Consider the following 17,472-nt stretch of genomic DNA (forward strand, 5'->3'; position numbering starts at 1 on the left):
TTATTGGAGTTCACTGATGCTCCTTAACCCAGCAATCTAGCACAGAAGTCAGTTACTCAATTCCCATTTTTACTCAATTTCCAAAGTCACTTGGGCAAGCCACATCTACTCAAGGGCCTTGGTTCCTTAAACTATAAACAAGGCCCTGAAGTAGTTGCCCTTGGTAAGTGTCCCTTCCAGATCTTCATTTCATAGTATTTGCCTTGGTTGCACTGTGGACTACGGAAGTGCTACAGAAGAGACGGTCCAAGGAGTTTTGGTTGGACCTCTACTGCCATCTCGCAGGCAGTGCTGCAGGCGCTGCAAGTGCAGTTTGAACTGTAAGATCCTGCCGATTCCTATTTCAAGACTGAGGATGCTGAGGTCCCACCTGCGTGAGTTTCTCGCTGTGCTACCATAAGTGACTGAATGTCAGAGAAAAAGTTAGTACATGACTCCCAACACTGAAAATGGCGCACTAAATTTTGTCATTTTTCCCACTGTTTTATTATCCTTACCTGTTGAGAGAAAAGTGATTAAGCAGCGAGTGTTAGTTTTACTTGCAGAGAGAGAAGAAACAGTGCATGCGGGTGGAACAACTCCTGCTCTATGATTAGCTAATGAAGCGGAGGGGGAGTGAATGAGAAGAAATAATAGCAGCAGTCCAAGCCAGGGTGTATTTTGGCCACCTGATGTGAAGAACTAACTCATTGGAAAAGACCCCAATGCTGGGGAAGATTGAAGGCAGGAGGAGAAGGTGACAGAGGATGAGATGGTTGGATGGCATCACCAACTCAATGGACATGAGTTTGAGCAACCTCTCGGAGTTGGTGATGGACAGGGAAGCCTGGCGTGCTGCAGTCCATGGGGAGGCAAAGAGTCAGACATGACTGAGTTGACTGAACTGAACTGAAGCCAGGGTGTAGGGGAACTAATACATTTCCATCGGGATAGAAACCAGACTGACTTACTGTAAGGAGTTTCATAAAATACACATGATTTTCATCTTGTTTTTTTTCTTTTTTCTTGTCCCCTAATCCTTGAATTCAAGAGAATCATTACGCCATTGGTCCAAACCTTACACCATGAAACACAAATATACATAGTCAGAACATGGCCATTCAGCTTATAGTCTTCATCTGATTCTTAGTAGTAGTGTTACAAATGGTATTCACTGCCATACTTAAATATATATAATGTCTGGAGAAGGAAATGGCAACCCACTCCAGTATCCTTGCCTAGAGAATTCAATGCACAAAGGAGCCTAGCAGGCTATCACCTGTGGGGTTGAAAAGAGTCATGTATGACTGAGTAACTAACACACACATATATATGTAGTAGTTTGCTTCTTTAAATCCTCACTCCTATCTTTCCTCACCCCTCTCTCCCTGCAATGGAAACCACTAGTTTGTTCTCTATATCTGCGAGTCTGCTTCTCTCTTTTACATTCACTAGTTTGTTTCATTTTTCATATTCCATGGATAAGTGATAGCACACTGTATTTGCCTTTCTCTGTCTGACATTTCACTAAGCCCCACAGCCTCCAAGTCCATCCACTGCAGCATTTATTAATAGTGCATTTAGTCTCATTGTTCTGTGCATATGCTTTTCTAAGCAAATTAAATAGAATCGATTCCTCTTGTCTACATGCCTGCATTTCAGACCACACGATATTAATGTTGTCAAAATAGAATTATCCAACCTGGGTGATATTAGAGCAAAAGCATACCCATTCTAAATAAGTATTACATTATGTTTTGAGTTCAGCAGTTGTGGTTTTTGTGGAGTGAGTGGCACAGTAGAATAAAAGAGAGATTCAATATCACACACAAGTTATTGTTGCAATGGGCTACAAGGAGGAAGGAAAATGAAAGAGATCTTTGAAGGCTGTAAGGGAAGTGTTTGGCAGATCAAGCAGGGGAAACACTCTAGACACAGGGAGGGAAAGGCAAAAAAGGTGTGCAATTAGAAGAAAATTGAGATGTCTCCAGAATGAAGGAGAGCAGGAACTGAAGGAAGGGTGAAAAACTGAATTGAGTGGTAAGAAGATTAGTATGGGAGGAGAGAGAAGAGTGCATGAGGGTGCCAAGAACAACTAGAATGAATGAAAGAAGTTGAGAGTTTTATTGCTTTGCTCACACCACCTATTTGTATGGTGCTGTTTCCTTGAGTGCATAATTGGAAGTACTGATTCTCCAATTTCTTCTCTTCTTCAAATTTCTTGACAGTTATAAGCACAGTACACACACTATGACTAGTGTTTTTGTTGTCTGAACTTTTGATTAAGCTCAAAAATTTGCCAAGAAGTCCTCAGCTTTAGAGGAATTCACAATAGTCTGGAAGAGATAGCTTACCTGCTTAACCCGCTCATTTGAGGATCATTTATTGAGCTACTGTATTTGATTAACTGCCCGAGTCTATTTGAATCTTTGTCATTTAGTCACAAATTCAAGAATATGCTTGGCTTTGGTTTTTATGTTTGAAGAGATGGGTTTTTGACAAGATCTTAAAATCTAAACAAACATTAAAATTACAAAAGTTAATAACGTGTATAACCAATTCACTTCAGAACTTATGGTCAAGTATGTGTGGATACTATTCATGAAAATTTCTACTTAAAAATATATATTAATGAAGACAAACTTAGTCTCAACTTCCCTTTGCTTCTCCAGGACATAAAATTAGTGATCCAGTCCTGTGAATCTCATTCCCACTCATCTGTCTCCTACCTAATATCTAAACCACTTTAACCTTTCTAGACTGAAGTTCTCTCCTCTGCCACCTTTTACCACTGGAATAAGAACTACACACAAGGCTCTACGAACACCTGTGGTTGGTCATTCCTCACCTCAGAAACACACAAAGTCCTTTGTAGAATAAAAAACAAATTTTCTTACAGCATCCTAAATCCCCCACAATTTGTCTTCAGAATGTTTTCCAACAGGATCATCCCCCTCTTCTATTCACAGTCCACATTGCTTATAATCTTCCTGTGCCTTAGTTTCTACTTGGTACTGGATAATAATGGCGCCTCCCTTACAGCAACACTGAAGGAGTAAATAAGTGTCCAGCACATAATTAGCATTATCTGAATTAAAGCTCTAAATATTTTTATTTGTAATACTAATGTGGGGGCTTTCCAGGTGGCACAGTGGTAAAGAATCTATGTGCCAATGCAGGAGACACAGGAGATGGGAGTTGGATCCCTGGGCTGGGAAGATCCCTCGGTGGAAGAAATGGCAACCCACTCAGTATTCTTGCTGGGAAATGGTATGGACAGAGGAACCTGGAGGGTTACAGTCCCTAGTGTCACAAAGAGTGGGACATGACTGAACGACTGAGGATTCACAAACAGTGCTATGTAAGCCCAACTTTGAATACTTGAATGTAAGAGTATATATTTCCCAGTTCTCAACTATATGTTCTGCTTATATAACGAGTTTTATTTGCTGAGATGTCCCCCATGATCAGGCCCTGGGTTAGGCACTGTTATGCAGTCCATGGGGTCGCACAGAGTCGGACACGACTGAAGCGACTTGGCAGCAGCATATATATATATATAATATATATATTATATATATATTAGTTATAACAATAACTAACATTGTTATTTCATTTAATCTAATTTATATGAGCATACATAAGAACTCTGAGAGAAAACTTAATTTTCATACCCCAGAGAGTTCTTTTGGTGGAGAGAATAACTTGCTCCATTTGCTTGATCTTGTAACAAATCAAGTCCCATGTGTAAGTGGACTCTGCAACATTACAGGACTATTTCAGCATAGAGCATGAGACCTGGTTTCATCAAGCTGCTGCTGCTGCTGCTAAATCGCTTCAGTCATATCCAACTCTGTGTGACCCCACAGACAGCAGCCCACCAGGCTCCCCCATCCCTGGGATTCTCCAGGCAAGAACACTGGAGTCGGTTGTCATTTCCTTCTCCAATGCATGAAAGTGAAAAGTGAAAGTGAAGTCACTCAGTTGTGTCTGTGACCCCATGGACTGCAGCCCACCAGACTCCTCCGTACATGGGATTTTCCAGGCAAGAGTATTGGAGTGGGGTGCTATTGCCTTCTCCTGCTAGCGTGTGAGATGAGTGCAATTGTGCAGTAGTTTGAACATTCTTTGGCATTGTCTTTCTTTGGGATTGGAATGAAAACTGACCTTTTCCAGTCCTGCAGCCACTGCTGCTGGCATATTGAGTGCAGCACTTTCACAGTATCATCTTTCAGGATTTGAAATAGCTCAGCTGGAATGTCATCAGCTCCACTACCTTTGTTCATAGTGATGATTCCTTAGGCCCATTTGACTTTGCATTCCAGGATGTCTGGCTCTAGGTGAGTGATCACACCATCCTGGTTATATGGATCACGAAGATCTTTTTTTTATAGTTCTTCTGTGTATTCTTGGCACCTCTTCTTAATATCTTCTGCTTCTGTTAGGTCCATACCATTTCTAACCTTTACTGTGCCCATCTTGGCATGAAATGTTCCCTTATTATCTCTAATTTTCTTGAAGAGCTCTCTAGTCTTTCCCATTCTATTGTTTTCCTCTATTTCTTTGCATTGATCACTGAGGAAGGCTTTCCTATCTCTCCTTGCTATTCTTTGGAACTCTGAATTCAAATGCGTATATCTTTTCTTTTCTCCTTTGCCTTTTGCATCTTTTCTTTTCTCAGCTATAAGTGATCTTAGCTGCTACATAACCATGCAAAGTCATTGTTTACAGGTTTGAGGTAAGAGGGTGTGAAAGCGTGGGGCAAGAGAGCCTGACTGATGCCAAGGGTATTTCCCATACCCTTATAAGGTCTTTCTATATCTGAACCTCTTTATCTACATTTTTAAACTTAAAAAATCCTAATTTTTATACTTAACTCTTTTATGTTCAGTCTTTTGTTTTGTGCATGTCACCCCAGATGAGATGCTATCCATTTTTCCCCCAAAGGTAAAAATATTTCCTACAGTTTTTTGATTTTTTTTTACACATTAAAGTACTATATAGACCAAGAGTCTGCTTTAGGAAAAACTCTTTCAATTGGTCTCTGAGTCTATTTTATATCATCTGTAGATAGGTTAGGTAAATGTTTAATTAAATAATTGATATTTTATAATAAATGGGGAATTAAACATGGGACAATAGTCCAGAGAACTTCTGAAAATTATGGTAAAATATACATGACATAAATTTTATCATTTTCACCATTTTGAAGTATACAGTTCAGTGGCATTAAGTAGATTCACATTGTTGAACAATCATCACCACCGTCCATCTCCAGAACTTTTCTCATCTTCCAAAACTGAAAATAAGGGGCTTCCCTGGTAGCACAGTGGTAAAGAATCCATCTGTCAATGCAGCAGACATGGGTTCTATCCCTGGGTCAGGAAGATCTCACATGAAGTGGAGCATCTAAGCTCATGGGCTATAACTGTTAGCTTATGCTCTAGAGCCAGGGAGCCACAATTATTGAGACCATGTGCCACAGCTACTTAAGCCTGTGCACCCTAGAGCCCATTCTCTGCCACAAATGTAGCCATGGCAATGAGAAGCCCATGTACCACAACTGGAGGGTAGCCCCTCTTGCCACAACTAGAGAAAAGCCTGAGCAGCCACAAAGACCCAGTACAGCCAAGATAAATTATTTTTTTTAAAAAACCTGAAAATAAGAGAGAAGCCGTTTTTTGGGGTGTTTTTTTTTTCCTTTTGCTTTAACATTTTATCATAGTGCCACATTATTCTTCTCATATGCTAACTGGCATGTATGACTGCCAACCACTATCATTTGCCTTTCTAGAAGCCATTTCTTGAGCTCCTCAATTGGTGGGCAGGTTGATACAAATAATTCCTAGCCCAAATCCCAATGATTACATGTATTCTTGAGAAACAACTCTCCCAAGTTGAGGCAAGATTAGGTACTACCAGGACCTTTTTTGTTTCAGCTTGGTGCATGCATGCTAAACACACTTCAGTTGTGTTCAACTCTGTGACCCCATGGACTGTAGCCCACCAGGCTTCTCTGTCTATGGGATTCTCCAGGCAAGAATATTGGAGTGGGTTGCCATGCCCTCCTCCAGGAGATCTTCCTGATCCACGAATCGAAGCCATGTCTCTTACATCTCCCGCCACCTAGGAAGCCAGTGCAATTCATGAAAAGCAACTGCTTCCAGGATGTACTGATATGGTTCTTCCTGTCTCTGGCTATAAAAAGTGCATAACTTATATACATATGCATTGTACCTCCCAGAATGCAATGTACTGGTCATTTCAATATTCTCTTTGCTATTTGCTTTCTTTGATGGATTTGGAAAGAGAAACAATTGTGCATTTAGTTCTCAAGCCGCATGCAAAAGCAAGGCCCAAACAGTATACGATAAGCCCATTGGTGTTCTGAGTGGTTTAGGGATGCATATTTAAAGAGTATTAACTTTTCATTATTTTATATACTCACACCCATTCTAAAATAATTTCAGACTTGAGATTTCCCAATAAAAGCTTGAGGTGCAAACCTACATAAGATCAAACTTGCAGGCATTCGTTCTAAGGAGAGGCCTTTGGGTATTGCCTCTGATGCCTGTCCTCAGTGTACCATGACAACTGAATGGCCCAGGTTCAGTATTAGCCCATGTTTTAAGCATTCAGCTTGGATTAGTTTATCTCTATAGATTCTTTCTCTTAGTTTTTTGCTTTACTTTCTGGCTAGCTCATTCATGCATTTTTAAATATTTTGTTTAGTGTTTTGAACTATGTTCAGTGAGATAACATCTTAGGATATCTAGACCTCCACTGCAAGAGACCAAAGTTTATTAATATATATGTTCCATAGATGGGGTTTCCTCAATTGCTCAACTGGTATAGAATCTGCCTGCAATTCAGGAGACACAGGAAACACAGTTCAATCCCTGGGTTGGGAAGATCCCTTAGAGGAGGAAATGGCAACCCACTCCAGTATTCTTGCCTGAAAAAAAATTTCATGGACAGAGGATCCTGGCAGGCTACAATCCAAAGGGTTGCAAAAAGTTGGACATGACTGAGTGACTAAGCACGCATGTTCCTTATATACAAATATTTAATGTGTGTTCAGTTTGCAGCAAGAACTTTGCTAGAAACTTGGATACCAGGAAGGAAAGGTAGGCAAGATACTTGCTCTAATGGAAATCATATTCTATTGGAGTTAAAAATCACAAATAAGAAATACAGATATTAAAGTGTTTAATTTTCACTTATACTGAAACAAAATCCCTGGCACAGATAATAGTAGGTTGGAGGGTTCATTAAACTGTAGATCATGGTGTCTGGAAGTCAGAGAACCTTCTGAAGTAGGATGGTGGGCAGGATTTAGGGTGAGGCAGCATTCTGGGCTCGGGATGAGACACTGAGTAACTTAATTAGAAACTAGTGGGAGGCAGGCACGGAGCTCATGTCAACAGTTTGTCTGGGGCGAGTGGGGTCAGACCATGAGACCTTTGAATGTTAACCCTCAAATTTTATTTTGCTGTTACTGAGAAGTAAGGGAAGTGGGCTCTATCCACGTCAGCTGAAGGTGCAAACAGAGCAAAAAATGGACCTCTCTGGAACAAGAGGGAATTTTTGAGCCTGATGACCTTCTGACTTAAAGTGCAGCATCAGCTTTCCCCTGGGTCTCCTGGTTGCCTGCCCACCCTGTTGATTTTGGATTTTCCAGCCTCCACAATCATATGAGCTAATCCCTTAAAATAAATATCTTCCTATGTATATTATATACACATCCTATTGGTTCTATTTCTCTGGAGAGGCTTGCCTAATACAACAAATATCAAAGCATTCATTTTAGTTAGAAAAAAATCTTTCCTTACCTGGACAGTTTGTTTAGGGAAAAGTATACACCAGTTTTCTGATAATCAAAAGCTCAACTCTATGATAAAACAGTCTTCTCTAAGATTTAGTGGGTGTTAAAAATCCTCAAGGATATTCTATGTCATTTCAAACATCTTTCATTTCATGAAAGTCTTTCTTACAAAATTCTGTTAAAGCTGGGTTGAGGAACATTTACAGTGCATCAACTTGTTACCGTTAAATATTCATACTTGCACTGCCAAGCAATATTATATTTTAATACCAATTGCATTTTCAGGAAGAAAAGAGTTTGAACTCCATGAAACAGATTGCATTCTTGAAACTTCCAAACTTCCATCAAACTCCTCTCAGCTGTTTTATTTTTCTTCAGCATACATTCTCACTTTTCCGCTTTCATTGGCACCGTTTGTATATTAGTCGATGTATGTTGAGGCGATGATAATTAAATTTCACTTGAAGTTAAGAGACGGAGTGATTAAATTTGAACTTAAATCTTTCTGAAATAGGTAGCTCTCTTGTATTTCACAGAGGGAAAATTCTACTTGAATATTGGGAAGAATATAATTATCTTGTTCAAGATACTAGGTCTTTCAAGAAACAATATGGTATTATCTTGAGTAGAAAGAGGATAATCAGAAATTCAAAGGAGGTTTTCTGTAGTTATTTTCAGGAAGAAATTGTACTTCCCTCTTACCCAGACATTTGCCACAAAAGATAAGAGAAATGCCAAGGAAGGCTCTGCTTGCTTCCCCAAGTGTAAAAGAAAAAAGGGAGAACATGTGATGTCTCTGTGTGGCAGGTGGAAAGATAAGGAAGCAATCTATGCAGCAAAAGCTGCTCCAGTGATGGCCACGATTCCCTTTCTTCAGAAGCTGCAAGCAACAGCAAAGGCTCACAGCAGAGTTCCCCAGTGGCACTGGGCCCGCTGGGGGTCTAGTCACGTGCAGTTGGGTTAGACTGTGGGGAGAGGAAGAGCTACCCAGAATTGGGCCTGGTAGATAAGGATTGTAAAATTTTTACAACCTGGATTGTAAAATTCAGCTTTGCCTATCAGGAATCTAGTTCACCCCCTAAATAGAAGGGCTAGTGAGTTTCCCTATTGCACTGGGACTTTAATTCAGCAGTTTCCCTTATCCTACATCCCACATTGATTAAAGAATCTGAATGCAAAAGTCAAAGCTGCATTACAAGCTCAGGCTGTACTTCAGTGCCGGATTGACAATCATCCCTATTCTCGGTGTGAACTGGGAGCAAGCACTAATTAAAATTATAAGCTAGAGAGAACATGCATTGAAAAAAAGAAACCATCCCTAACCAATAATTCCAGGGATAAATCACACTTGATTTGCTAACTTACAGAAGTGTCCAGGAACTATGATCTACAAATGTCTTGAATATGATTCTAATCAACCTGCCGAACAACAATCAAGGAAGCATATAATTAGAACAGGTTCACCCAACGAACAGCACATAACATTGTCTCACCTTGAAACAGTGCATCCTGTCTCAAAAGTAAGAACTCCCAAACAGAGGCAGTATTCTCCTTTGAAATACCCAGACAGATTCCTAGCAATTTGGGGCTGCAGACCTGTCCTGGTAAAGATTCACTGGGCCTCCTGCTCTTTCTGTCCTCCTCTCCTGCTTTCTGACCCTTGTCACATCTGCTACCTGAAGGCGGAAAGGATTCTGAACTGAGATGCCCTTTGTGATGATGCAAATCCAAGTTGGTGCTTTGCAATCAGTAATGACAAAGAGCAGGCAGGGAATTCCTAGAAAATATGAGTCAGTCACATTCTTTCACAAGCTATTGACACGTCCAGCAGTTCTTGGTTGCACATCTCTGTAGGTGTAGAAATGGCTGTTCTTGTTTTCCATGGGAGAGCAAGGACAAGAAAAAACAAAGTTTTGAACACTTACTACTTGTCTTGTCAGACTTCTAAGTTTTTATATTATGGTTCAACATTTACCTCATCAAAGATATTCTTTCTTGATAATTCCAGGTAATTCTATAGCAAATAGCAGAGAATCCATGACTATGACTTGTTTTATCAAAGGTTTTAATAATTGATGGGTCATTGGATTGCTTTAAGCAAATGACTGATTGAGATTAAATATAAGAACCTGCCTTTCCTATTTGTGTCTTACTACTGCGGGGCAGGAGCACGCCGGCTGTGACAGACCATGCAGAGCCGTGGCCGAGAGGAGTTACCACTTGCCCAAGGTCAGGGGCAGCAGCCGTGAGGAGTTACCCCATGCCCGAGGTCAGGGGTGGCGGCAGTGAGGCGATACCCCTCATCCAAGGTAAGGAGTAGCGGCTGCGCTTTCCTGGAGCAGCCGAGAAGAGATACCCCACATCCAAGGTCAGAGAAACCTAAGTAAGATGGTAGGTGTTGCAAGAGGCATCAGATGGCAGACACACAAACCATAATCACAGAAAACTAGTCAATCTAATCACACGGACCACAGCCTTGTCTAACTCAATGAAACTAAGCCATGCCCTGTGGGGCCACCCAAGACGGGCGGGTCATGATGGAGAGGTCTGACAGAATGTGGTCCAATGGAGAAGGGAATGGCAAACCATTTTATTATTCTTGCCTTGAGAACCCCATGAACAGTATGAAAAGGCAAAATGATAGGATACTGAAAGAGGAACTCCACAGGTTGGTAGGTGCCCAATATGCTACTGGAGATCAGTGGAGAAATAACTCCAGAAAGAATGAAGGGATGGGGCCAAAGCAAAAACAATACCCAGTTGTGGATGTGACTGGTGATAGAAGCAAGGTCTGATACTGTAAAGAGCAATATTGCATAGGAACCTGGAATGTTAGGTCCGTGAATCAAGGCAAATTGGAAGTGGTCAAACAGGAGATGGCAAGAGTGAATGCCGACATTCTAGGAATCAGTGAACTAAAATGGACTGGAATGAGTGAATTTAACTCAGATGACCATTATATCTACTACTGCAGGCAGGAATCCCTTAGAAGAAATGGAGTAGCCATCATGGCCAACAAAAGAGTCCGAAATGCAGTACTTGGATGCAATCTCAAAAATGACAGAATGGTCTCTGTTCGTTTCCAAAGCAAACCATTCAATATCACGGTAATCCAAGCCTATGCCCCAACCAGTAATGCTGAAGAAGCTGAAGCTGAACGGTTCTATGAAGACCTACAAGACCTTTTAGAACTAACACCCAAAAAAGATGTCTTTTTCATTATAGGGGACTGGAATGCAAAAGTAGGAAGTCAAGAAACACCTGGCGTAACAGGCAAATTTGGCCTTGGAATACGGAATGAAGCAGGGCAAAGCCTAATAGAGTTTTGCCAAGAGAATGTAATGGTCATAGCAAACATCCTCTTACAACAACACAAGAGAACACTACACATGGACATCACCAGATGGCCAACACCGAAATCAGACTGATTATATTCTTTGCAGCCAAAGATGGAGAAGCTCTATACAGTCAGCAAAAACAAGACCGGGAGCTGACTGTGGCTCAGATCATAAACTTCTTATTGCCAAATTCAGACTTAAATTGAAGAAAGTAGGGAAAACTACTAGAACATTCAGATATGACCTAAATCAAATTTCTTATGATTATACATTAAAAGTCAGAAATAGATTTAAGATATAGTGCCTGATGAACTATGGATGGAGGTTTGGTTCGTGATACTGTACAGGAGACAGGGATCAAGACCATCCCCATGGAAAAGAAATGCAAAAAAGCAAAATGGTTGTCTGTGGAGGCCTTACAAATAGCTATGAAAAGAAGACAACCAAAAAGCAAGGGAGAAAAGAAAGGATATAAGCATCTGAATGCAGAGTTCCAAAGAATATCAAGGAGAGATAAGAAAACCTTCCTCAGGGATCAATGCAAAGAAATAGAGGAAAACAACAGAATGGGAAAGACTAGAGATCTCTTCAAGAAAATTAGAGATACCAAGGGAACATTTCATGCAAAGCTGGGCTCAATAAAGGACAGAAATGGAATGGACCTAACAGAAGCAGAAGATATTAAGAAGAGGTGGAAAGAATACACAGAAGAACTGTACAAAAAAGATCTTCACGAAGACATCCTGGAATGTGAAGTCAAGTGGGCCTTAGAAAGCATCACTACGAACAAAGCTAGTGGAGGTGATGGAATTCCAGTTCAGCTATTTCAAATCCTGAAAGATGATGTTGTGAAAGTGCTGCACTCAATATGCCAGCAAATTTGGAAAACTCAGCAGTGGCCACAGGACTGGAAAAGGTCAGTTTTCATTCCAATCCCAAAGAAAGGCAATGCCAAAGAATGCTCAAACTACTGCACAATTGCACCATCTCACACACTAGTAAAGTAATGCTCAAAATTCTCCAAGCCAGGCTTCAGCAATACATGAACCATGAACTTCCAGATGTTCAAGCTGGATTTAGAAAAGGCAGAGCAACCAGAGATCAAATTGCCAACATCTGCTGGATCATCAAAAAAGCAAGAGAGTTCCAGAAAAAGATTTATTTCTGCTTTATTGACTATGTCAAAGCCTTTGACTGTGTGGATCACGACAAACTGTGGAAAATTCTGAAAGAGATGGGAATACCAGACCACCTGACCTGCCTCTTGAGAAACCTATATGCAGGTCAGGAAGCAACAGTTAGAACTAGACATTGAACAACAGACTGGTTCCAAATAGGAAAAGGAGTACATCAAGACTGTATATTGTCACCGTGCTTATTTAACTTATATGCAGTGTACATCATGAGAAACGCTGGGCTGGAAGAGGCACAAGCTGGAATCAAGATTGCCGGGAGAAATATCAATAACCTCAGATATGCAGATGCCACCACCCTTATGGCAGTAAGTGAAGAGGAACTAAAAAGCCTCTTGATGAAAGTGAAAGAGGAGAGTGAAAAAGTTGGCTTAAAGCTCAACATTCAGAATACTAAGATCATGGCATCTGGTCCCATCACTTCATGGGAAATAGATGGGGAAACAGTGGAAACCGTGTCAGACTTTATTTTGGGGGTTCCAAAATCACTGCAGATGGTGATTGCAGCCATGAAATTAAAGACGCTTACTCCTTGGAAGGAAAGTTATGACCAACCTAGATAGCATATTAAAAAGCAGAGATACTACTTTGCCAAAAAAGGTCCGTCTAGTTAAGGCTATGGTTTTTCCAGTGGTCATGTATGGATGTGAGAGTTGGGCTGTGAAGAAAGCTGAACGCTGAAGAATTGATGCTTTTGAACTGTGGTGTTGGAGAAGACTCTTGAGAGTCCCTTGGACTGCAAGGAGGTCCAACCAGTCCATCCTCAAGGAGATCAGTTCTGGGTGTTCATTGGAAGAACTGATGTTGAAGCTGAAACTCCAGTACTTTGGCCACCTCATGCGAAGAGTTGACTCATTGGAAAATACCCTGATGCTGGGAGGGATTGGGGGCAGGAGGAGAAGGGGAGGACAGAGGATGAGATGGCTGGATGGCATCACTGACTCTATGGACATGAGTTTGGGTGAACTCCAAGAGTTGGTGATGAACAGGGAGGCCTGGTGTGCTGTAATTCATGGGGTCGCAAAGAGTCAGACATGACTGAGTGACTGAACTGAACTCACTAGATTTATTCTTCAGGAGAGACCAATGCAGTTGATTAGGAAACAGCAACATAGAAAAACAACACCTACAAAAATGTGAAGGTGATATTTCAACCCACGTCTCCATAGTTCCCAGCCTGGAATTGGCCAGGATCTCAGTTCTCTTCATTCCTCCTTTTTGAACTTAAACACTCCACGCTCATCCCTCATTCTGAACCTTTTGACTTGCTGCTCCTATGTGTGAGATCATCTCTCTCAAGATCTTCAACCGAATACCTCTCCTCACCAGCCAGGTCTTCATATTGGGAGGGCCTTCACAGGGAGCCTTTCCCAGCACCCTCCCTCTCCCCGCCTTCTTGCTGTAGAGTTCTCTGTCATTCACCCCTCAGATCACTGTGTTATGTGCACAAGCTCTGGAGCCAAACTGTCTGGATTTGAACCCTGATTTCTCTGTTTACTGTTGGGTACAGACAGGGTAATTGGTCTCTCCATGCTTCAGCATTGTTGTTGTTTAGTTGCTAAGTCATGTCTGATCTTTTTGTGACCTCATGGACTATAGCCTTCCAGGCTTCTTTGTCCATGGGATTTCCCAGACAAGAATACTGGAATGGGTTGCCATGCCCTCCTCCAGGGGATTTTCCGGACCCAGGGATGGAACCCATGTCTCCTGTATTGACAGGAGGATTCTTTACTACAGAGCCACTGGGAAGCCCATGCTTCAGCATCCTCATCTGTAAAATTAGGGTCATGAGAACACCTATGGTACCTAACTCTTGAATGTATTTTGAAATTGCATGAAGTAATACAGGCAAAATGCCTAGTACAGGGACTGCTATACAGACACTCAGCATGCTATATTTGTTTATCTTCTTCATAGTACTTTTTGGTAGCTGATGTATGTTCTGCTCTAAAAGTTTATTAGGATGGAGTCTGCTCTGCTCCTTACTATGCCCTCACCAGCTAGAAAAGCACCTGGAAAATGATAAATTGTGTAATGCACTCAATCAATTATTGTCGCCTAGAGATTGGATGTTTCAAATTCCATATTTCATTGCCTTTTGGGCTTTAGAATAAGATGATACTGGATCCAGTTCTTAGTTCTGGAACTTTCTAGCTCCGTGATTTAAAACTCATTACTTAACTTTCCAAGTTTTATCATTTGTGAAAGACAGATAAAAATAACTACTCTTAAGCTGGATGAATAATTTATGATACAGTCATCAAGGGAACATTATGCAGCAATGAAAAGGAATGGACTACAGCTGCATGAATGTACTTCACAAGCATTGTGTTGAACAAAGGAAACCACATAAAATATTATATATTGCAATATTCCACTTTATAACATTTAAAAACTGTCCAGGTTAATCGATGGTGTGAGAAGTCAGGTAGCATTACTCTTGGGGGGTTAATGCCTGGAAGAGGAAACAAGGCAGCTTCTGCTCTTCCATACTGTTTTCTGTTCTGGGCATTAATTACATTGGTGTGCTCATTTTGTGAAAATTTGGAAAGAGCTACCATTGTAATTTGTATATTTTAGGTAAAGATGATGATGGTAACAATGGACTACTTCCTTGTATGATTGTGAAAATTAAGTGAAATACCGTATAATAAATAAGGCATGAAATAATACAATAAAGCACATAGGAGAACTCACTGTACACTAGTACTAATCCCCGTTCCCTCTTTCAACATGGGCATAAAATAGCAGACTTCAGGTTCAGCACCCACAGGGTACTCCAGGCCCCTCTCAATCTGGCCTTAATCTATCACCCCAGACTTTTGGTACACAGCGTTATACTTTTCCAGCCTCACTGGACTTCTCACTCCAATCATCTCCTGCCTTTTCAAACCTGTTTGCCTTTCATAATTTTCCATCCATCTAGAACACTTTCTCCTATGTTCTCTTAGCAAACTCTACTTAACCTTCTAAACACACCTCCAGTACTATCTCTTCAACAAAGCTTTTCTCAGTACACAATAGTTATATCTTTATCTTACAGTGTTGTAATTATCCTTTTAAATATCCCTTTAATTTTCAAGTATGTTACTTCATTGTACTAAGCCTCACTTTATTCACTTATAAAATGTAGACAATAATAGTTTTTATGTCATGGAATTATTATAAAAATTATAATTTTAAATGAAATAATATTCATGAAGGGTTTAAATTCAGAACTTTGCAAACAGTAGGTACAGATCAATACATACTAGTTATCAACATCATTAATTTAAGGGCAGGGACATCCTTCACTTCTGTGTTCTACCACTTGCTTTTATGCATGAACATGTAGTAAATACTTAATCAGTATTTATTAAGGAAAAGCAAGAGACTTGTCTATGACTTTGTAAGAAAGAATGACAATACAAAAGAGAAAGTGGAGAAGTATAAAAACTGAATGATTAACTTCTTTGCATAAGATAAATATTTCTTAATTAACTAAAATATAATAATATTCCAAGAGACTCATTCCCTTGGCTCTCATCAACCTGGATCCCTGCAGCCCGAGTGCTCCTTACAGTCATTCATCCCCTAGAGCAGGAAGCCTGGTGGCTGTATCTGCATTGTTCATGAAAGTGTTACTGATACATCCTGTCCACATGGCTTGAGGCAGATAATGACAATCCAGTTGAAGTCCTGATAACTGATTACTTTTACAAAACTCAAAGTCAGGAGATGTTTATGCTACTCACAGTATCTTCTGAAAGAAAAAAAAAAAAAGCTACTATCTATTGAGTGCCTATCACACGCCAGGAGCTGTGCTAAGGCACTTTACATACATTACTTCTAATCCGCACAGCAACCCTTGGCAAGGTAGGCTGATTCCAATTTTACGGAGGAGGAAACAATTTGAGAGAGGTTAAGTAACTTGCCCAAGAGAGAGCAAAGGCTTAAACCTATGTCTGTGTGAATCCAAAGTTTCCATAACCGTTAATACCTCTACTTCATTAAATTATTTATATGAACATCTTACCATATAAAATGAATACTAAAATTGGGATAAATATATGAGTAACAAGTAAGACTGAAATACTGGAGAATTTTTCAGTGCTACTATCTTTGTGGTTATAACTCTTGCTAACTATTAAAAAAGAAAAAAGGAAAGAAAAATTAAAAAGAAAGATTTTCAAAATTTTTAAAGAATGTGAAGTGTAAGAGGAAAACTAGAAGGAAACTGAAAAGTAAAATTGAGGAGAAATTTGAATGTAAACGACCTTATATTCCAATAAAGAGTAATGGTTAAGACTAAAAAATAATATAAAACACATGGGATATTTTTAAAAAGCTAGATTTTTAAAAGAACCAGAAGACAAGGTGATGAAAGAGGAAATCCAGACTAAAATACATTCTAGTAAGAAAAACAGCTAAAATCTACGAAATGACGTTAAATAAAAGTAGATAAAATGTTTTTAAATCAAGTAAATAACACACACTCACAAAGCAAGGGAAAATTAAAAATAAAAACCTTGAGGAAAGAAACAGAGGAGAGAAAAAAATAAAGGGGGACAGGAAGGAGCCAGGGACAGGAGTAAGGCCTAGCAAGGCTGTGCAGACAGACAGTCCTCAGCTGCAGCGGTGAGGGCAAGGGGTAGAAACCCACAGCACAAGGTCTCCTGTCCCCCGTGCTGCCTCCCTTATCACTGTCCCCCAGAGCCAGCTAGGTAATGAGCAGTTCCTTAGAAAGTGGGAACACACACCTTTGTGGCCCCGACTGTTGGAGAGCCCCAGGGAACTTGGGTGGGCCAGGTGCTCCCCAGACGCAGAATCCAGAAGAGCCTGGCTTGGGCACCCAGCTAAGGTCCAATTCTCACCCACAGCTGTGCAGTTGGTTAAGGTGACGTACGTAGGGGCTCAGCTTCCTCACTTGTAAAAACACTTACCCTCCATAGCTGGGAGAACAAATGCAATAAATCATAAAGCTCAGTATAATGACTGTCTTTAAAGGACAGTGGACAACTTAACTCACAGAGAATCCCTAATCTGCTTGTCCTTCTGAGCTCGAAACACTTAATTCCAAGGCTCTGCAGAACACTTTTTTGGAAAAAAAAAAAAAACAGAAAAAAAAAATATCTATATATATACTATTTTAGTCCAA

The sequence above is a fragment of the Bubalus bubalis genome, chromosome 6 (assembly GCF_019923935.1).
Source record: "Bubalus bubalis isolate 160015118507 breed Murrah chromosome 6, NDDB_SH_1, whole genome shotgun sequence".
NCBI classification, from domain to species: Eukaryota; Metazoa; Chordata; class Mammalia; order Artiodactyla; family Bovidae; genus Bubalus; species Bubalus bubalis.